Below are 23,317 nucleotides of genomic sequence, written 5' to 3'. Positions count from 1 at the left end.
TCAGCAAGGTCATATCGCTGAAAATTGTTGCGAAAATCATAACCAAGCATTATGCAAATAGCAGACAATTTCGAAACATTTCCGAATGACAAAAGTGTATTTAAGATGAGAAGGAGCAATAAGAGCAAAAACTAATAAAGAAACTCCGTAGATAATAATGATTGTTAATAAATGGAAAGATGGAGCCACAAAACATTAGGCATTCAATATTATTCCTTGATTTATTGATATACATAATTTTAAGTTAAGTGTGCTAACATTTTATCCCACTGTATTTCTATAAAAATTCTCTTTTCTCATATAAAATTGTTTACACTTGCGAAATGCAATTTTATTTCATTTGTATATGTTTATAGTGGTATATTGCAAATTTATATAGAAACAGTATTTTAGTCGTAATGTTACATAAATAAAAATATTATCCCGAAATGAAAACTAGGAAGCATAATCGGAGACTTGAGACCAAGCATCCACATATTCGACACTTTCCTATCTTTATTTGAAAAACGATTCTATGAATATTGATTTGTTTTTGTTCTCGAATAATGTATTTATGTGTTGATAATTAAATGGTATTTTTATTTGTCGGACAAATTCTCGACTAATAAAATTATTTATTTCAAACACGTCGAATAAAGATACTTATTTTATTAGGACCCTCCAATATCACATAAAGATGAAGTATCTTTTGTTCGTAATGTGATATGATATATGATATATTATATAATATACTGCAAAAGTATCGTACAGTATTTATGAGTCCTCTCGTCCTCGACAGCAATTACAGGGAATACTATTTTATGGCACCCTCAAGTGGCTTTCTCGTTTAGGGTCTCCGACGAGAAGAATCAAGCCGTCAGAGGAATGACTAACAGACGATTCGAGACAATAGATACGAACACGAGTACGCTAGAGGCGAGCAGGACAAGGATGGCCCGCAACATCGAGATCCCATCGAATTAGGAAAGGACGAATGAAATAGTATAAGCTTCTGATAGAATTGTTCGGTACTTATGAATGCATAGAAACATACACCGTTTAAGTTATATAATCACTTTTAATGAAAAACAGCGATGTATCATTGACTGTAGTTTTCATAACAGTCTAATAAGATGTTGGATAATCCTTGGATTTGAAGACTCCATTGCATCTGTGTGTGTGTGGCATAAGTTCAATTAATCGAACACAAAACTCAGTCGGAATTTCTGACAATATTTTCGTGATTGTTTCCATTAATTCTGCTTTATTGTTAAAAGATCCCTTTCCCTTGTGATAAATAACCAATTGTCGGATTTCAAAAGACGTATTTCTTCCTTTTCATCCCATTTTCACAAGTAAAGCGTCTGATATCACCAATAATTTCTGTGGTACCGAGTTCTTACAACGGATTTTTATTTGTTTATAAAATTTGTTTATAAACAATATGTATTAGCGGCGTCGTCAATGTAATACAATATTTTACTCTGGCATCTAAGATGTTGTGTCCGAATATTTTTGCAACGTTAAATTTTGTCACAATCTTGTTTATCGCTTATTATACAAAAGAACATGTGCAATAAATAAACAAAATTTATTTTTCTACTTACTTTAAGAAGTGCAATAATTTTTCTAATAATATCGTGTCCGAATATTAATGCGAGTCACGTGTATCTATTTAGTATAAAGAATATGAAATAAAACTGTAATAAGAAGCATATACATTCGGGTAAACGATGGAATAAAACATGCTCAAAAATTACTTTTGCCTATATCTTTATCCGAAATATATTTAAAACATTAAGAACTTAATTTTTTTGTGTCATATGAGGAGATCACATAATAAGAAATTGAGAAAGAGCAATATTTATGAAAAAAATTAGCCTCATCGGCGCTCGAACTCGCTCGCTCCATCAACCAACGACGTTGTAATCATAACGAAGATTTTGTATATCACGCATATCATAGTTTCATATCTTGAATGTCGTGTTCCTAGTTAAATAATCGTTTCTTTACATGTAAAACCGTTTAATACTGCATAATATACTTATTAAGTGGACAATATTATACTTAACAAAGTTAAGTACGGAGAAAATGTCGAAAGTTTGGTTTTTATTTTTTATAACATTGTTTCACTCCCACAAAAAATCTGGCAAAGATTGCTGACAACATCAGACATTGCTGCTTTTGACAATATTCTCCGATAGAATTAAAATAGCGAAGACAAGATTTGTCATTTCCGCAAAAATTTGCAACTTTCCGATTTGTTTTTTCGTTCTCTATTTTTTTGTAACCACATTTTACAATCGAAAAATCTGAAAAAATTCTCTAACATGTGGCCTGTTATTAAAAATGGATCAAATCTTTTTCAAAATTTAAAAATGCCATCGTTCATCAGTTGGTAAATATGAACAAAACTTTTTGAAACTGTTTTAAGTATTATATTTAATTACATATTTTGAGGTTAGCAATGTGTTGATAAGAAGTTACCAAATTTTCGGTTAAATCACTGCATACTACGTCGACGTATTTTTCGTCTGCTCTCTAATGCGGCACGGTTTGCGCCGAATGACGTGTTTATAATTAATCGATTAATTTAATCATTTTCCAGTTATCTTACTTTATTATTAATAAAAATATTAATACAACTTCGACAAACGCAAAAGTAGACAGCAATTAAAGAATGGATATAATTATAATGCAATGCGACACTTTTTTATTTCTTATTTTTTCTTAACGGTTTGGCGGCGGTTCGAATGTTGTGAAAGTGGAAAAGGAGTGGGGAGACGTTTCGTCCGGGGCCCGCTAGAGGACTCATCAGTAAGGCTATCCTAGCGGGCCCTTGCCTTAGACGTAAGGGTAGGACGAAGTCTCGGTGTATATATAGGGATCGGAACGGATCGGCTACTAGCGGGAAGAGGAGCCCTCTGCTGGCGGGTCTGGAGGTAGCCGCCACATACCCCCCTGCCAGTGATAACGATATCTAAGATGGGGGTCCTCTCCATGCTAGGTGTTTGCTATACCTCGTGGGCATCGACGCGGTCGTAAGGATGCCTGCGTAGCTCTACTCGACTTGACCGCGTTTTAATGCCCGAGGTAGTGCAAACGTTACCTGATCCTGATCCCAGGAGGACGATCGCCTTCGTTGGCCTACTCGATGACGATGTGCTGCATTTCTACTGAAGCTGCCTGAACTTTTTATCTGTTGCGACTCGTACATTTTTTGCTGTACCTTATAGGCATCGACGCGGTCGTAAGGAGGAGCCTTCATTGCTCTACTCGACTTGACACGCGTTTTGATGCTGAGGCTTTCATGAGGCTTTCATCCTTGTCGTGAGCGCGTTGCTCGTCGGTTGTGAACTCGTTGCTCGTGCAGTCGTCGTGGCGAGGCAGTGAGTCGCCTTTTACCAGAATCGAGTCGTAGATGCTGCGGTCCTAGCATGGCCTCTCTCGGTTGTCGTGTCGTCTCCAGGTAATGCTGTAGGTCGATCAGAAGGTTGCGTTGTTATGTTGATCACGTCGGGGTCACCAATTTGGCGGCGGTTCGAATGTTGTGAAAGTGGAAAAGGAGTGGGGAGACGTTTCGTCCGGGGCCCGCTAGAGGACTCATCAGTAAGGCTATCCTAGCGGGCCCTTGCCTTAGACGTAAGGGTAGGACGAAGTCTCGGTGTATATATAGGGATCGGAACGGATCGGCTACTAGCGGGAAGAGGAGCCCTCTGCTGGCGGGTCTGGAGGTAGCCGCCACAACGGTAATTGTAAGATTTTTCCCACTGTAATTGTGAGGTTAAGATCAAATACAATATAATTGTAATATGTGTATATATATAATATATTATATAATTGTAACGTGTAAGATTATATCTTACAAAATTACAAATTTTATAAAAAATATCAATATACTTTTCATATTAATACTTACTTAATCTTTTTTATTACAACCAATAAAACGACAACATAAACATTTTTGTTTTTGTAATTTATGATAAAAAATTAGTATTGAGATGAGCCGATTTATACATATTTTGTTTGTTCTTATTTTAATCAGAAAAATCTCACGAACACATTTATGCAAATTTTATTTAAAGATAAACAAAAAGAAGGATGTTTCATCTTTGCATTATGTATTTTGTACCTGTTGTCCCATATTCAAGCCCGGATTAGATTACGATCCATATGACTCGTTCGACGTTGAATTTTTTCGGCATGTCAAGCGGATTTCCCGAAACCCGATGTTTGGAACGGGATCAGAAGACGTGTATCGGGTCGGGACGAGATCCCGACAATATTCAAGATTCCTGAAAACATTCGATTTCCTATGCTACCAATTATTACATAACGACACATCGCCGTACCTAGTACACAATCGACTAGCGAAAAGATGTTTTCAACAATTGGAGATATCGTTGCAATCGAGAGAACCAAGCTATCACATACTGCCATACGTAGAGAATTTAAAATCAAACTATACACATTTTACTTTCCTGATTTCTTAAAAAATATAAAATTTTGCAAAGTAAACTGCAACAATGGAAATAAAAAATTTTAAACTAGGACCGTATTTAAAAAAAGACGCGCTCTTGAATCCCAGTATTTTAGGAAGTCCCAAACATTTTCGGAAAACCCGAAAGTTTCAATATCCCGTCCCGATTCCGAAAATCGTTCCCGGTCCCGTCCTGATTCGTACTCGTACACCTCTAACATTGATGTCTATTATATAATATAAATACAAATTTTATGATAACCGAAATCTATAAGGAACACAAAATAATTAACAAAATATAAAAATCAGTTTTCGATCGAATTACTGCGCTCTTGAAAAATGAAAAAGTTAACTACTATGTGTCAGTTACTGAGCCTTTTCTAATTACCATGTGCCAATTTCTGATCACTCATTTAGTTACTGTGTGTCGATTTCTGTGCACTGATCTAATTACTGTAATCAGTTCTAGGTAAATATTAAACTTCGAAAATTGTATGAGCTTTAGGTATCATAATTTATTATACATATTTCAGTACTTGCAAATATTATTTTAAAAAAGGTGGCCGGAGGTTGCATGCAATTGGAATTTTTGGGTGAGGTGCGTAGACCAGCCGATGTTTATTTCGACACGGGTGGCTACCTTTAAGGTTAGGATGAGGTGCGTAGACCAGCCGATGTTTATTTCGACACGGATGGCTACCTTCAAAGAAGTTAGGATAAGGTGTTTGGAGAAATTGGTGTTAGGGTGCCTCGTAACTTTGTTAGAAAAAGAAATAAAGATTACGCGTTGAGTTTTAACAATTGTAAGTGAGTGTTCGCGGACTCTAACGCGCTCTCAGTTTTTCGCACTGAACCGGCAGGGGCTTCTGACTCTAGGTTGTTACCTCGTAAATTGGTTGAAAGAGAATTGAACTCGATCTCACTAACGTTTACGTGTCGACAAATGTCACGTAACTAGCCCAAATTCCGGTCGCGTTTGAGCCCTTTATATACTGAGATTTTTGTGGAAAAATGGTAGTGGGGGTGTTGCTATGTGGTCCGATTCCAGAACGTTCGTCGTTCTGGCTGGCGCCAGCCTGGCGTATGTGTGCCCCCCTTCAGGAAGGAATATAAAAAAAAACGTGGGAGATTCTCCGTACGTTACAAAGGAAAGAAAATTACGTTCAGTGTCTATACATTTCACAGACCAAGAAAATAACGTTAAATGCAACACGTAGTTTTTCATAAGAGGGCTCGGTAATCAATGCACACATAAAAAAAGACATGAAAACTTAAAACAAGACGTAAATATACCTAGGCAGTGGATTATTTATTATTTTTCTGTAATTTTGTCGAGTTTTATAGATATAATAGTTTATTCTTTTGTTTTGGAAAGCATGATTCATAGGGTAAAATGACATCAAACCATTATTAGAAATTTAAGAAGCTAGTTTTCGCATTTCATAAATCTTAAGAAGTTAAACTTTTGATTCAGTTATGAAAATTACAGGTGAAGGGACCTAGCCAAATAAAATGGTCTTTGTTCTGTGACACTATGTTTTCTGAAGCATTCTTTTATATCTTGAATATATTAGATCAATTGAAACTAAACATAAGAAATTATCGTAAGATCGGCAGTACCCCAAAGTAGCTATGTTGCAGTATCGAGGACAATCGTTTCCGACTTCAAAATGTCGTGACCATTTAGCATATAAGCGACTTTTCAGTCGACATTTCGAGCTCTACATTTAATTATTATACGATGCACTAAAACACTTGACGGAGCATTCATCGCAGGTAGCTGTTAAGATAGCTGTTAAAGTGATAAGGTACCCTGCGAGTTATTGACCTAAAAATATAAAAATAACTGTCTGTTAAATATGAGTTACCTAGAATCATATGATACAGCAACCATTAACTGCTATTGTAAAAAAATACTTAGTACCTAGAACTGTCGTAATGGGGAAGGTCAACTTCTGCCAATGAAATTCTTATTCAATGAAGAACGGGTCCATTCCATTCGTAAAGTAATACATTCAAAAATGGTATATCAGTCATCCCTTTCACAATATATACCTGGTTTGTGAGAAATAATATCCACAGCCTGTCTGTAATTTAAATGGAGAAGCGAAAAATAGTTTACCAAGAAACTTATAAGAAACAGGCATACCTTGCAGCGACACACGGTCGGCGATCAAATAACCATTCGAACTGTCCGCTTTCAGATGTCGTGGATTGGGCGAGAAATGTCTTCCTTGATGTTTATAGGCCTGGAAATGACTTTATTCTTTTACTATTTTCACGTGTACAGCAAACTTCACTGATGAAAACGTCGCCAGCCGCGTACCGATACGGAGTTATAGTCGTCGATTACACTGTCCGACACGATTTTTGGGTTTCTATAGCCACTATGAAATTCTTGTAGAGCTTCACTCCCTGAACAAGAATCCGAAAACCGAATTGCTCCATCACCCTCAGTTTTTTAAATAAACGAACTTTTGTAAGAACCCAAAATTTTCGACAAAAATGAGGTATTGCATGAAAAGTACAAACGTTAGAAAGTTCTAATTGGTGTTAAAAGATAGAGGAGAGTTTCCCGAATATAGTGGCATGCAATTTATTAATTGTTTCTGGTCCTAAATAGCAACAAATTGATGTCAAAGTTTAAAAAAGTGTCGACGTGAGCAGTTTCTGCGCAATATTTTTGTATTTTTACGAAAAGTTTTTTGTTCAGCACGAAAACTCTACGCAGGATCGGATTCTGTAGACATTTCTGAAGAAGAAACGGCCCGATAGAAGTGTCGGAACGATGTACATTTCGAGTAGGTCGAGAAAATGTTCGTCGGCAACATGTACACGACGTTTTGCCGCCATGTGCTTCGCTGCTCGCTTCTCTCTGTCCGACAGGGCCGAAGCTATGGGTAATCAACACCGATGGAGGGATCCAATGGGGCACCCACTTAGCGTGTGGGGCGTGCCATTTTTTTTTAGTACTTCAATGTGCTGTCTTCTTTTACATATTTTTATGGATAATAATCGCCAAACTGTGAATCATAAATTAAAAATGGAGAAATAATAAAAGAAAAATAATGAACAAAAAATATTCATTTTATTCTGAATTTGTTCGAATTACAAGTATATCATGCATACATTTATCATTAAAATTATAACGATAATTTATATTTAAATTATAAAAATAAAAAAATATATAAATAAAAAAAAAAAATAAATAATCATTTTCAAAACGTCAAACTTCTTGAAACATATCGTTAAATATATATTTAAATATTTATTTACTTATATGGCGTAGAAGTCAAAATTATGCTAGTGTTAGAATACTTTCGTTACCAACTCCAAATACTCTGGTGTGATTTTTTGTGTGAAATATATCACAGTTTGGTGATTATTATTCACAGAAATATGTAAAAAAAAAACAAAACACTGAAATACTAAAAAAAATTCAAATATTATTTACGAAAAGTGTGTGCCCCATTGGATCCCTCCATCGGTGTTGATTACGCATAGCTTCGACCCTGCCGGACAGAGAGAAGCGAGCAGCGAAGGACATGGCGGCAAAACGTCGTGCACATGTTGCCGACGAACATTTTCTCCATCCACTCGAAATGTACATCGTTCCGACACTTTTACCGGGCCGTTCCTTCTTCAAAAATGTCTACAGAATCCGATCCTGGGTAGAGTTTTCGTGCTGAACAAAAAACTTTTCGTAAAAATACAAAAATATTGCGCAGAAACTGCTCACGTCGACACTTTTTTAAACTTTCACATTAATTTATTGCTATTTAGGATCAAAAACAATTAATAAATTGCATGCCACTATATTCGGGAAACTCTCCTCTATCTTTTAACATCAATTAGAACCTTCTAACGTTTATACTTTTCATGCAATACCTCATTTTTGTCGAAAATTTTGGGTTTGTACAAAAGTTCGTTTATTTAAAAAACTGAGGGTGATGGAGCAATTCGGTTTTCGGATTCTTGTTCAGGGAGTGAAGCTCTACAAGAATTTCATAGTGGCTATAGAAACCCAGAAAAAAACAACAACTATAAAAACAACTATAAAACTATAAAAACAAGCCGTGAGGGTTAGCCTAGCTTCCGGTGTAGCTGAGTAGAATCCATTCTTCTTTTAGTTTAATAGCGAGGTTAGGACCTCGTCATGGTAACGGTCAGATGTAGTTCAAAACAACACTTCTCCGTCAGCCCGGCCGTCTCACGGCGAGGCCATGTCTGTGGACCATACTGATCTGTGAGTTTTACGATGTCCCCACGATGACGTTTGTATAAATGGACCTCAAAGGTCGTTACGTTACCTTTCATTTGGCATGCTTACGGGCGCTCTTACACTATTGTTTAATTGAGTTATAATTGAATTGAATTTTATGATTAAAATATTATAACTTATTTTATTTAGATTTAATTGAATCAAATTATGTTAAATTTGTTAGTTATGATTTAATTAGATTGTTGGAGTAAATATATTTATTCTATTTCAATTGTGGATAAAAAACTAGTTATAAATTTTTTTATAAATAAAATTTATGAATTAATATAAAAATTTAAATAGTTTTTATATGAGTTTTGAAGCAGAGATTAATTTTTAGTATTAAAAATGAAAGTTTCAGTAAGAAATTTAAATTAAATAATGGTAAATTTAGAGTTAATATCAGTAACCACTGATTAAATTATTGTTATTAGTTAATTTTAAAAATTTTAAAATTTTTAAAGAATGCTTAGATATAAAGTAAATAAATATTAGTTAGGTGAAAATTTTAATATTAATAAGTTTAATAATTAAGATTTAATTGTTTAATAAGGTTTATCAAAAAATTAGGATTAGAATATTTTATTATAGGATTAAAATTTATTTATTTAAAATTAATAATATAATTTGAAATATTAAAATTAAATAATTTTGTTTAAGATGAATTTTATTAGCAATTGATGAGTATAGGATTAATTTGTAACATAAAAGAATTTAATTTTTATCTTGATTTAGGCTCGATAAAATTATTATTTAATTGAGTTATAATTGAATTTAGTTTCTAATATAAAGTTGGGGGTAATTAATTGTTAGAAAAAGATAATTGAGTTGTATTTAATTAGTGTAATGACTGCAATTGTATATTTGAGGTTAGATTTATTTAAGATGAATTTTATTGGTGATTAATAAGTGTAGGATTAAATTTGTAATATATAAGGATTTAAATTTTATTTCGATTTAGTTTTGATAAAATTATTTAATTGAGTTATAATTGAATCTAATTTTAATATAAATTTAGGTTTATTTCACATGAATGATAATTAAATTATTATTGATTAAAATATAATGATTAAAGTATTATAATTTATTTTATTTATTTGGGTTTATTTGATTAAATTATGTTAAATTTGTCAGTTATGATTAATGATTTAATTATTTTGTTGGAGTGAATATATTTATTTTATTTTAATTATGGATAAAAAATTAGCTATACAATTTTGTTTATAAATAAAATTTATTAATTAATATAAAAATTTAAATAGTTTTTATATGAGTTTTGAAGTAGAGATTAATTTTTAATATTGAGAGGGAGAGAGGGGGAGAGAGAGAGAGAGAGAGAGAGAGAGAGAGAGAGAGAGAGAGAGAGAGAATGAAAGTTTGAACAAGAAATTTAAATTAAATAATGGTAAATTTAGTGCCAGCATCAGCAATTAAACTATTGTTATTAGTTAATTTTAACCATTTTTAAATTTTTAAAGAATGTGTTTATATAAGTATTAAGTAAATAAGTATTAGTTAGGTGAAATTTTTAATATTAATAAGCTTAATAATTAAGATTTAATCATTTAATAATAAATTTATTTATTTAAAATTAATAATTAAATGTAAAACATTAAAATTAAATAATTTGGCGGTTTTATATTCTTATTAGAGGAACCTGTAATTAAAATTGATAGATTAAGCTTATGTATTGTCGTTTTCAAATTTTATGGAGATGTAAACTTTGTAATATTATAATATATATTTTTATAAATTAGTTGATAGCAATCCAGATAAAAATATAGTTTATCTAAGGCATTATATGGGTTACTTTGAATTTAGAATTTTCTGGGGCTGTATTTAATTATAGTTATCTGGATAGGATTTAAAAGTAAATTTAAATAATTATTTAAGTTGAAATAAGTTGTGTAAAGTGTACAAATTGCACGTCACTTTCATTATAAATGGAATAAGTCGTAACATAGTAAAGGTATTGGAAAATGTTTTTATTAAAATTTTAGTTTAACAAAAAGTGTTTCATTTACATTGAAAGGTTTCTTATTAAGGAAAATTTTATTATTTATATAATTTATGAATATTATTGGGTTGTTAATTTAATATATTTAAAAAAAGTAATTATGTGATGATAAGTTGTAGTATTTATTTAAGAATAAATTTAATGATTTTAAAATGTATTGTAGAAGAAGAAAGTAATATTAGTATAAGTAAAAGTTATTTTTGTACCTTTTGTATCAGGGTTAATTAAAATAAAGTTAATGTTTTTAATTATTTCGAAAGTAAAAGAGTTAATGTAATATAATTTTTTATGTATCATAATGATTATTAATATTGAATTGGATGTGGAAAGTAAGTCGGTTTTTTTATTGATATCTAGTTTTTTTAGAAATGAATTTAATTCATATATTGATTTATTTTATTATATGAATGATTATTTAATAAAAAGGATTAATAGAAAAAATTTATCCTTTGTAACTTAATTTAATTTAATTTGATAAATTCAATTTATATAAACCCAATTTATAACTAAATTTTAAAATTAGAATGTTTAAAACCTTAAATTTTCAATAATTTTAATCAATAAAATTAAATTTATGTTTAGAATAATTTTATTATTTTTTTATAACTTAATTTAATTTTATTTAATAAATTCAAATTAAAATCAATTTATAATTAAACTTTAAAATTTGAATGTTTAAAACCTTAAATTTTCAATATTTTTAAACAATAAAATTAATGTTTTATAAATAATTTAATTATTTAATAATAATTTTGTTATTTTTTATTTGATAAAATTATTTTTAATTTATAATTGAATTTTAAAATTAGAATATTAAAGATCTTAAATTTTCAGTGGTTTTAAACAATAAAATTAAATAATCTGTTTTATAGACAATTTTATTTTATTATAATTTTATTTAATTTATTGAGTAATTTATATTTAGGTATTAATTTAAATTTTTAATTTTTAATATTAATGGCAATTTTATATTTATGTAATTTTTATAGATTTAATATATAAATTTAAGTTTTTAATTTTTAGGTTAGTTTAGAGATTTTATTAAATTAATATTAAAATGGATATAGATTTTAAATTTGATATTGATTTGTGTTAATTTTTGGTTTAAATTTATAAATTAATATGGTATTTATTATAAATTAAGTTAATAAATAATTGTATATTTATATTATATTTTCAAAATATATGCTTTTTCAAGCTCATTAACTAAAATAATAGTTTGTCTCAAATTGAGTTTAATATTGGAGAGATAATAAAATAAGAGAAGTATAAAATAGTAAAGATTAGTCTTAAATAGGTAAAAGGGTATTCAATTAGTTGCCCTCCAAGTCATGTTAGTATAATAAATGAAAGGATAAATAATCAATAAGTGTATTGATTTAATCAGTAGAATTTATTAGATGAGTATTTATTTAAATTTAATATAGGTATGAACAATAAGATTAAAATTGATATGAATAAGCCAATTACCCCTCCAAATTTATTTGGGATTACACGAAGAATTGTGTAAGCGAATAAAAAAATATCATTCTGGTTTAATATGTTCTGGTGTAATTATTGGGTTAGCTAAAATATAAAATCGTCTGGGTCTGAGAGTATATACGGGGATTTTATGATGACAATAATAAAGATATTAATAATTAATATGTATACGAAAATGTCTTTGATGAAAAAATATGGATAGAATCTTGTTAAATAATATTTATTTCTTGTCCCTAAAGAGTTTGATGAACTTTTATTGTGAAGGAAAAATAAATGAATAATTACTAATAATAGAATGATAAATGGTATAATAAAATGTAAAGTATAGAATCGATTTAATGTGGCATTATTAATAGAGAAACCTCCTCAGATATTTAATAGAGGATTTACTTTCGTTATTTTATTGAATTTTGAGTTTTTCATAATTTTTGATGAATTTGATATATTTAATTAAATCCTTAATTTAATTTTTAATTTTTCGTAGGGGTTGAATATATCTTATTGAGCATGTTTTTAATGAGAAATATATAAGTCATATATCATATTATTATTGAAGTTAATATTGATAGCGGATATAAGTATACATTGTAAATGTTATAATTGTTTGATCGGCTAATTATATATATTGAATAATTTTTTTTTTTGAAAGTATACGATATATGAGGCTAATGTGAATTTGAATATAATTAAGTAAAAATAATTGAAGTTGCTAATTTTTGTATTTAAATAATTGTTATCTGTTAATCTTATAAAATATAAGAATATAATTATAATACCCCTAACAGTAGAGATAAAGATTATATAGTAATACATTGATCTTTGATTAAATATGTAATTTACTATCAATATAATAATTGTAAATGTAATTAATAGTATTATATAATTTAATGGCATAATTTTATTTTTTATATTAATAATAATTAAAATATTTATTAAACTGAATGTAAAAATTTTTATTCAAATTTCGTTAATTGAGATTATCATATATTTTAAGTTTTATACTTAAGTTTTTATTTATACTAATTATTTATTAGGAATTTACAAAAAATAGTATAAAGAAAACATTAATTTTGGGGATTAAAAATATATATAGATAGATTTATTTTTTTGAAAATTGGTTGAGTAAGTTAAAAGTAAGATACTAAATTTAATTTACAAAATTAATGTTTTAATTAAACTATTTAACTATATCTAATTAACTTTGATTTTTTAATAAGATTTAATTTAATTATATTTTTTTTAATTATTTAAGTTTTTTCTTTAAATTTAGGGAAAGATTTTTTATATTATTAATTAGATTTGAATTTATTTTAATATATTTATTGATAATAAATGTTATTATCAATTCAAGTGAGGATAATGATTTTTTATTTATTTATTTATTAGTTATAGGGGTTAGAGTGAAAGAGTGGGTGTATATATATAGTTGGTATTACTTTATTAATTAGAATGATTTGTGAGAAAGGTAATCAAAGATTAAAAATTTTAAATTTAAGTGTATAATGAAAATTCAACATATTTGTCGTATTGGGAGGCTTGTTATTTGTAAGCCGAGATTCTGTTTGGAAGACCGTTACGATACGCGGGACTGCGTCAGGGTACTTAAGACATAGGCCAGATGGTGGGTCATAAAAAGGGACAGTTCTCTGCGCCGGCTAAATCTATACCTGCAGTCAGTCACAGCCGAAACATTATATGGTACAGACGTCCTTCTTTTCTACTGTAGTTTTATATATTTTCGACCGCTCCGCCTTTAGCTAGATTCAACTTTCCCACAATATTATTAAGTGTTATTATATTATTTGGGTTTATAATTTTTTTAGAGGGTATTCATTTAGTTACTCTATATTTGGGGTTCATGAGTATTCTCTTGCTTTAATTATAATAAGATTATGAATTTTTTTGGTATTATTTTTTTATTTTTGGATTGTGAAAAATTATATGTTTGTATAATTATTTTATTGATATTATTGTTAAGATTGTTGGTTTATTTTTCTTCATTGAATTTATATTATTTTTATTTAAGATTTGAAGTAGGATTGTTATTAATTTTTTATTTGATTGTAAAATGGGGTAATGTGGGCCTAATCGTTTAGAGGCTGCATATTATATTATGTTTTATACTTTATATTTTTCTTTGCCTTTATTGGTTTTTATATTTGTGGTGGAGGATACAATAGTAACTATATCTATGGATTTTTTAGAATTTCTTTATGATGGAGAAGATGATGGTTCTGGTAGTGAGTCGTTGTATTTATTTTTTTATATATCATTTTTTATTAAAAATGATTATTAAAAGCTCATGTTGAGGCTCCTGTTTTTGGATCTATGATTTTAGCTTCAATTTGATTAAAAATGGGTACTTATGGGATATTACGAATATCAGTAGTATTCGATGAATCTTTGATAAATTCAAATAGATGAGTTATTATTTATAGTTTATTAGGTTCAATTATTTTGGGATTAAATTGTTTACGGCAATTAGATATGAAACTTTTAGTGGCTTATTCTTCAGTAGTTCATATAGGATTATTAGTTAGAAGTATGCTAACATTTTATGATGTTAGTGCTAAGGGGTGTTATATTATGATAGTAGGTCATGTGGTTTATGTTCTTCTGGTTTATTTTATTTAGTTAATGTAAATTATAAGGAAACTAATAGGCGATTAATATTAATTAATAAGGGCATATTGAATTATATAACAAAGATAAGATTAATGTGGTTTTTATTTTGTTCATCAAATATAGCAAGCCCAATTTCATTGAATTTGGTTAGTGAAATTTTAATATTAATGGGGTTAATTATATGAAGTAATAGTTTGATTTTATTATTAATATTGTTGCGAATTATACTGCATTTCTCCCGCGTCGCGGCATTTTATTTACAATAGAGTACATAAACTATAATATAACTAAATTCAATTATGTTAGAGATCTTTGAATTAGATGGTGTTGATCGCTCGACGGTCCGATCCCCACTCTCCGATTGTCTGTTGATAACACACCTCCGTGGCAACCCCTCTCTTCTATTTTTCTTTAAGGAGTTGCTCACAACAGGGCAGTTTCACATTACAGCGACTTGATTTGGACAAGTCGCCGTAACAATATTATTATGTTTTTTTGTGTTTTTATATTCTTCGTATATATATATATATATATATATATATATTATTATACTCAGCATGGGGAAATGAATTATTATTTAAAAATTAAAGGTGGTAAATATATTGATTATTTAGTTTTAATATTACATTGAATTCCTTTAAATTTATTGTTTTTATGATTAGATTTATTTTATTTAAATAGTTTACATAAAAATTTTGGATTGTGGGTCCAAGGAAATATTTATTTATTTTAAATTATAAATCTTTTGATTATTTTTAGATTATTTACATTTATATTGAGTTTATTATTATTTTTAATAAGGATACTTATAGAAATATTTAAAGTTATGATTTTATTTGAGTGAGTAATTGATAATCTTAATTGTATGAAATTTAGTTATTTATTATATTTGGATTGAGTAGGTTTGATGTATATTAGAGTTGTGTTATTTATTTCTGGGTTTATTATAATTTATTCGGTTAATTATATTGTTGAGATTATTTATTTGTATATAGGTTTTACAATAGACTTGAATATAAAAGGTATACATATATATATATATATATATATATATATATATATAATAATAATAATAATATAATAGAAAAGTTATAAGCACACTCGCTCTCACGGTTCTACTTGATGCGAAGCTCACACGGAAGTGAAAAACAGTCGCAACACAAACCACGCTCGATCACACAACCTGCAGGCATTGCTCACATGTATATTAGGGCGTATTTCCAACATATATAGAAGCGGATATTTATTTGTTTCGTTTTATTTATTTATTATTATCAATGTGTTTAATGATTTTAAGTCCGAGAATATTAAGAATTATATTAGGTTGGAATGGTTTAGGGTTTATTTCATATTGTTTAGGAATTTATTATCAAAATAAAAATAGCTTAAATTCAGGTACTTTAACTATTTTAAGTAATCGGGTGGGAGATTGGTATTAGTTCAATAAATGGTTCATGACATTTATTATTATATAGTATAAGGTCTTTATGTTTATTTATATTAATATTAGCTATTATTACTAAAAGTGCTCAATTACCATTTTCTTCATGATTACCTGCTGCGATAACTGCCCCAAATCCTATTTCATCTTTGGTTCATTCATCTACGTTGGTTACAGCTGGGGTATACTTATTTATTCGTTTTAATGATTTTATTTTCATGAATGATAATATAATAAGGTATATATTTATAATTTTTAGATTTACTATATTTATATCCGGGATGATGGCTAATTTTGAGATAAATATTTAAAAAATTATTGCTTTATCAACTTTGAGTCAATTAGGGTTTATAATAAGTATTTTAAGCATAGGTTACGTTGAGTTGGGGTTTTTTCATATATTAATTCATGCTTTTTTTAAATCTTTAATATTTATATGTGTTGGGAGATTTATTCATAGAAATATAAATTCTTAGGATTTACGATTGTTAAGGGGTTTGTTACATTTGTATCCAATAAAATCAGTTGTTATAATTATTTCTATTCTGAATTTATGTGGATTTTCTTTTTTATCAGGGTTTTATTCAAAAGATTTAATTTTGGAGTTTTATCTAATTAATAAGATAAGTATTATGGGGGTTGTATTAATATATTTAGCTACTATTTTTACTATTAGATATTCAATTCGAATAATTATAATTTTAGTTAATAAAAATAAAAATATGTCTATATATATATATGTAATAAAAATAAATTCTATATATACATGTAAATTTTTTATAATAATATTAATTTTTTTTTTGGCTAATATTTATTTTATTAATTAATAAAGAATTTTTTTTTAACAATACTTGATAAAGAATTATTGATTTATTTAAGATTTATTGGTTATATAGTTTATTTTTATTTGAATAAGATTAAATATAAAATAAAGGGTATATTATTTATTATTAGAATGTTTTATTTGAATATTTTTTATAAAATTATTTATGTTAATTTAATGGAAAAAATTAGTATATTTTTATATTTTGAGAAGATAATTAAATTGATAATGGGGTATAAATTGGTCAATTTTTATTTAATTTACAAAGTTTTTAAAAAAACAAGTTATTGAAAGAATGATTTAATTTAATTTTTTTAATTCAAATTTATGTATTGGTTATTTATTTGTTAGCAATAATGACAGTGATTTATTTAAATAGCTTAATTTAAAGTATAATATTGAAAATATTAAGGTAATTTTTAATTTTTAAATATTTATAAATAAATTCAATTAATTTTATATTGAAAATATAATGTTTTATTTAAACTATATAAAAAATAAATTTAGATAGAAATATAAGTGTTCAATTAACATTGAATTTGGAATTAGAAGTTCTAATTATCATATATTTCTTTAATTGGTTACTACAACAATGAAATTATTAACAATAATTTACCTCAGTATTTGGTTTCAATTAAGATATAAATTTTATTTAAATTTAAAATGCAATTTTAATATTATTGTTTAATTAATATCCTTTGTAATGAGTAAATTGTAATATAATAAATAATATTTGTAAATTATTTTACTTTATATAATTAAAAAATTCATTTAAAGTAATTTGACAGTCATTCGCATCAGAGTCTAATAATTAGGATAAGTATGAATATAAAGAAAGTATATAATGCTATGGTTGATACATTTTCTAATAGTCTGTAAATAGGTAAAATTAAAATAATTTCGATGTCAAAGATTAAGAATAATAAAGTTATAATATAAAAATTAATAGAAAATGGTATATGAGAGTTAGTCATGGGGTCAAATCCACACTCAAATGTGGTGTAGATTTTCCACGATTTTTAACTAACTTTATTGATGAGGTGAAGTTAATAGCAAAGATTAAAATTAGAATTAAAGAGAAAATTAATATAAATGTAATTATACATAAAATTATATATATTTTTGTCAAAAATTATTTAATTGGAAGTTAATTGTATTATATTTATACTATATATATTTAATATATTCATCAGTAAATTATAATATATAGAATTAGTCAAATAACATCAACAAAATGTCAGTATCAGCTTGTTGCTTCAAAATGGAAGTGGTGAATTATTGAGAAATGAGATTTTATTATTCGAATTAAACAGGTTATCATAAAGATAATTCCTAGAAATACATGCAAGTCATGAAATCCTGTTGCTATAAAAAAAATTGATCCAAAAATTCCATCATTCAATTATTTGAAGAGTTGAAAAATAACATCCTAGTAAGATTGTAATTAATAAGATAATGTTCGATTTTTTTTATTTTTAATTAATAAGTGATGCCTTCAAGTAATAGTAAATCCTGATGAGATTAGAATAATAGAATTTAATAGTGGGATATCATATATGGATTAAATGTAATAATATTTTTAGGTGGTCAGTTTCTTCCAATTTCAATATTAGGGGCAATACAACAATGGATAAATGTTCAAAAAAAGGATAAAAAAAAGAATAATTCAGAGATAATAAATAGGATTATTCCAAATTTTATTAGTTTTAATACGTTTAATGTATGATATTCTTGTATAGTTCCTTCTCGAATTACATCTCGTCATCATTGTGGTAGTGTTAATAAAAGGGTGATTAAGTTAAAGAAAATTATAAATAAACTAGAAGAATTGAATCAAATGATTATACTCATTAGTATATTTATAATATTAAATGATAAAATTATTGGTCATGGGCTTAAGGTTACTAAATGATATGGGTGATTTGAAATTATCATATATTAGAATGATTCATTATAATATAAGAGTCTAAGAATGATGAAAACATAAGATTGAATAATTGAAACTGATAATTCTAGAATTATCAATAAGTTTTGAATAATAATCAAGATAATAATGGATGAAATATTTATGGCAGAGCCTAATAATCAGAGTAAAAGGTGGCCAGCTAGTATGTTTGCTGATAGTCGAATTGCTAAGGTTCAGGGTAGAATTAGGTGTTTCTAATTCTTTCAATAATAATTATAAAAATTATTAATATGGGTGGAGTATTTAATGGTAGTAGATGAGTGAATATATGATTAGTATTTTTTAATCATCCGTAAAGTATATAAATGTAATTCATAACATTAAAGATATAGATAAATTGATAGATATGTGTCTGGTTGGAGTAAAAATGTATGGGAATAGTCTTAATAAGTTCAAGTTTAGAATAAGAATTATTATGGTAATGAAGATAATTAAATTTGGGTAGAATGATTTTTTTGATAAACTTAGAAATTCCTTTATAATATAGTTACAAAAAGAAATAGATAAAATATTAAATTGTGAAGGAATTAGTCAGTAAGATCAATTTAATAATATTAGAGGGATGATAATTGAGGTTCAATTTAAAGATAAAATTTTTGTTGAAGGGTCAAAAATGGAAAATATATTATTTATCATATTTTAATTTTATTACAATTATTATTTTTAAATAATTAGTTAGATAAAGTGAGAAAGATTTTCTTCAATTGTTGAATAATTGAATTTTATGTTGAAATAGTTAATTGAAATTATTAATAAAATTAATAAAATTATAAAAGTATATAAATAAAGTCAACTTATTGGACTTATTTGTGGTATAAAAGAATATTATTTAATTATTCATTAATTATTTAAATTTTTATAATCGTTAGGAGTAAGTGTTTTATTACTATAAATTGGTTTAAGAGACCATTTCTTTGATTCAGACACCTAATGAATAAAAAAGAGTATTATATAATAATTATTTTAAATTGACAATTTAATGTTATAAATTAAATAATTCTTTCTTTTAATTAATATTATGAATTCAATTAATGAAATTTCAATAATTTGTTCTTTCAATTACAATAGGTATAAATCTATGATATGCCCCATAAATTTCTGAACATTGACCAAAATATAATCCAGGTCGGTAGGTAATCAAAGATATTTGATTGATTCGTCCTGGAGTGGCGTCTATTTTAATACCTAAAGGAGGGGCAGTTCAAGAATGGATTACATCTATAGAAGTTACTAATAATCGGGCGGGTGTATTAAATGGCATAATAACACGATTATCAACATTTAATGAACAAAATTGATTTAAATTTTCAATATATTTAATTATGTAAGAGTCAAATGAAATATTTTCAAATACAGGGTATTCATAGGATCAATATCATTGATGGCCAATGGACTTTAAAGTAAAATAAGTTGGGTTTCATAGTTCATCGATAAAATATAATGTTTTTAATTGTTGAAATTTTAGCCTCGAACAAAAATTAATCTATAGTTTACTTAGTACTAAGATACTAAGATATCGGTTTACATTTTCGCCGGTTCCGTCAGCGGGCAACGACGGTGATGTAAACTGTATATAGTAGATACCGCGATACATCATCACCGGTACCATTAGATACACATCGTGCCCTGACTGTTTGGGGATCCCAGCGTCACGTATACAATGTGAAACGCGACAAATAAAACGTCTCTGATTGGTGGATAAGACGAATCCAAGAAGGGTATAAAAGAAGCGTTTTTTCTTACCGGACTCTCAGTAGAGTTTGGTCGCTCGATCGTTTTCGCCCATATACCTTCTCTCAATAAAGGAATAAAATAAAGTCCTTTTTAAGAAAAGAATTAGAATCATATTCATTTTCATTCCATAATCCCAACAGGTTATGGGCCCAGGCAACGTTTTTTTTAATTAACTTTGTTAAGTGTTTTAGAACAATGGAAAGTGCGGGTATAAAACGAAACATTAAAGTATTCGATGGTGAACGTTACAGTGTTTGGAAATTCCGTGTACGTGCTGTGCTGACAGAATTAAACATTATACACGTAATCGACGATGAACCACCACAGAATAAAACGGAGAAGTGGGATAAAGCAGACCGAACTGTTAAAGGCATAATTACAGAGTATCTGGCAGACTCGTTACTATGTTTCGTGAAACCAGAAATCAATGCGAGAGAAATCTTCAAGAATTTGGACAATTTGTACGAGCGAAAAAGTTTCGCCACTCAACTGGCTTTGCGGAAGAAATTACTGAGCTTGAAATTGCAAAGTGATACCCAATTGATGAGACACTTCACGACATTTGACGACCTAATCACTAAATTGAAAGCAGCTGGAGGAAAATTAGAAGAGATAGATGTAATTTCTCATTTGTTACTAACACTTCCATCATCTTATGATGGAGTGATAACAGCTATTGAAACTTTAGCTGAAGACAACTTAAGTATTGCATTCGTAAAAAACAGACTATTGGATCATGAGGTGAAATTGTTAAATGAGAATGCCGATACGAGTGTAAAGATTCTCCAGGCAATTAAACAAAAAAATAATGAAAGGAGATTCACAAATCAAGACTTTCCTATGAAAACAAAAAAATATGGAAATTTTAAAATGCGCAATAAAACATCTACGAACATGAAGACAAAAGCAACACATGCGACAAAATGTTACCAGTGTGGAAGAAAATGACATACAAAGAAGGATTGTTACTACCACACGAGAGCCATGGACTATAAAAATAGCGAAAACAGGAGAACATTACAAACAGTGCAGTATGTGCAGCAAAATACAAATGCTGCAAATACAGATGGATTTGCATTCATGGCAGGACATGTGGAATGCAGTAAAGATGGAAGAGAATGGATTCAATTTTTATTGGATTCAGGAGCGTCCGACCATATTATCAATAGGAAGGACTTGGCAACACGTTTCGAGGAGCTGAAGACACCTACTAGGATATCGGTGGTAAAATCTGGAGAGTACATCATGGCAACAAAAAGGGGCACACTGAACGTAATCAGTGACACAGGAGTCGCAGGAGAATTGAAGGACGTCCTATATTCGCCGGAAGTACCATATAATTTGCTCTCTGTATCGAAGATGCAAAGTATGGGTAATACGATTGTATTTGTTAAACAAGGTGTACAGATTTTTAAATCCGGTAAGGTGATCATCAGGGGTAAGTCCTCGAACAATCTTGTTACAATAGATTTTAAAATAATGCATGAACAAGTGAACTCAGTCCAAATGTACAGTATTATCAAAGGTGATTTTAAACTATGGCATGAGCGTTTAGGACATATTGGAAAAGGTAAATTCCTAGAGTTAAGAAATAAAGGAATGATTAGCGATGTAGAATTGGTAAATAAAATAATACCAAATAATAACCTATGCGAAGCTTGCATTAATGGGAAACAAGCACGATTGCCATTTAAAAGGAAAAAAGATAAAAATCATATAAAAAGACCTTTGTTAATAGTACATTCGGACGTGTGCGGTCCAATCACTCCTTCCACAATAAATAACAAAAATTATTTTGCAACATTCATAGATGAGTACACTCATTATTGTGTTACATATTTAATGGAACACAGATCAGAACTTTTTAATGTTTTTAAAGATTATGTTGCAAAATGTAAATCTCATTTTAATCTGAGGCTGGTTAATTTGTACTGTGATAACGGTAGAGAATATCTATCGAATGAGATGAAGAACTATTGTATAGATAAGGGTATAAGTTATCACTTGACTGTTCCACGAACCCCACAATTAAATGGTGTAGCAGAAAGAATGAACAGGACGAGAGAGATCACAGAAAAGGCCCGAGCGATGATAGCCGGTGCAAGTTTAGATAAGAGTTTTTGGGGTGACGCCGTTCTTACTGCTACATATTTAATAAATAAATCTCCAACGAGGGGATTGAAACAAAATAAAACACCGTTTGAATTATGTGCATGATAAAACTAGTAAATCCAAATTTGACGAAAAGTCATGGAAAGGAATACTAGTAGGCTATGAAACAAACGGGTATAGAGTGTGGGACGTGAAAAAGGAAAAGTATTTCGTTGTCAGAGATGCAATATTTGACGAAGTTAATTTCCTAAAGCCAAGGCCGGTAGTGAATATTAAAGAGATTAGTTGTGAAAAATCTCAAAATAAAATTGAAATTTCTGACGTAATGTCAAATTCAATAAAGGAATTAAAGAAATCTGATAATGGGAAATCAGATAGTTCAAGTTCGGAAAATATC

The 23,317-nt window shown here is 28.3% G+C and overlaps 1 long non-coding RNA gene and 1 pseudogene across 1 annotated transcript; both read right to left on the bottom strand.

Annotated features, from left to right (window-relative positions):
• Positions 1–6,149: 6,149 nt before the first annotated feature.
• Positions 6,150–8,428, bottom strand: LOC143261864 (uncharacterized). Its single transcript, XR_013035888.1, has 3 exons — positions 6,609–8,428; positions 6,384–6,546; positions 6,150–6,287 (listed from the first exon to the last, which is right to left on the bottom strand). It is a non-coding gene; the product is annotated as an uncharacterized LOC143261864 (long non-coding RNA).
• Positions 8,429–11,943: 3,515 nt separating this feature from the next.
• LOC143261863 (cytochrome b pseudogene) lies at positions 11,944–12,585 on the bottom strand (annotated as a pseudogene).
• Between the last annotated feature and the right edge of the window lie 10,732 nt (positions 12,586–23,317).

Source organism: Megalopta genalis, unplaced genomic scaffold, assembly GCF_051020955.1.
Source record: "Megalopta genalis isolate 19385.01 unplaced genomic scaffold, iyMegGena1_principal scaffold0070, whole genome shotgun sequence".
Classification (NCBI taxonomy): Eukaryota; Metazoa; Arthropoda; class Insecta; order Hymenoptera; family Halictidae; genus Megalopta; species Megalopta genalis.
Note: the sequence above shows the minus strand (reverse complement) of the source record. Positions and strands in the feature narration are given on the sequence as shown.